Genomic DNA, 788 nt, shown 5'->3' on the forward strand with positions numbered 1-788 from the left:
GTCTACATTAGCCTAGTTCCATTAACTACATAGAAATATGCAGATTGATAGCAACTCAGGGTCACATCCTACGTTCTCTAGGGATAATTTTATTAAATGAAACTAAGCAGATAATCAGTTCCTGGCATTAGTCACAGCTCCTCAGCACCAAAGTTCCCTTTGAACCGCCTCTGTGTTACAAAAAGGATCTACATGAGCTATTGAGAATTTCCCTGGCCTAGGAGAATCTTAGCATACCCTGCTTCACACCACCCCTTCTCAACACTCCAGGGACAGTTGGCTTGTCAGAGCGGGGACAAGCATGGCTGGAGCTCGCTACACTCTGGCCCTTCCCCAGCTGCTGTAAGGGCCCCTAGGACATGTTACACCACGGTACAACTGAGAGTGTAAAATGCTGGGAGTGATTTGTAGTGACTCTTGACACCACTTCAAAGAGATTACGTTATTTTAAGAGTGTTTAACAGATGGGCTTTTCTGATGTAACTAAAATATATGTACGTTCAGTTTTGTTATTTCCTTAGTAGTAGTAATACCGTAACATCTAGAAGCCCTAGTCATGGCCCAGGCTCCTATTAGGTGTGCTAGGAGCTGTTCAAACACACAATAAAAATAGAGCCTTATGTTTTTTTTTATACCATAGTTCATTTTACATATGACTAACATTATAGTAAGACTTCCTTACAAAATGCAGTGTGAGGCCACGAGCTCCCATAACATAACAGGCCAAGAGCAATTGGGTACCAAAAAAAAAAAAAAAAAAAAGGGCAATAAAATAGCAATAAGCTCCC

The sequence above is a fragment of the Malaclemys terrapin genome, chromosome 1 (genome assembly GCF_027887155.1).
Source record: "Malaclemys terrapin pileata isolate rMalTer1 chromosome 1, rMalTer1.hap1, whole genome shotgun sequence".
Lineage (NCBI taxonomy): Eukaryota > Metazoa > Chordata > Testudines > Emydidae > Malaclemys > Malaclemys terrapin.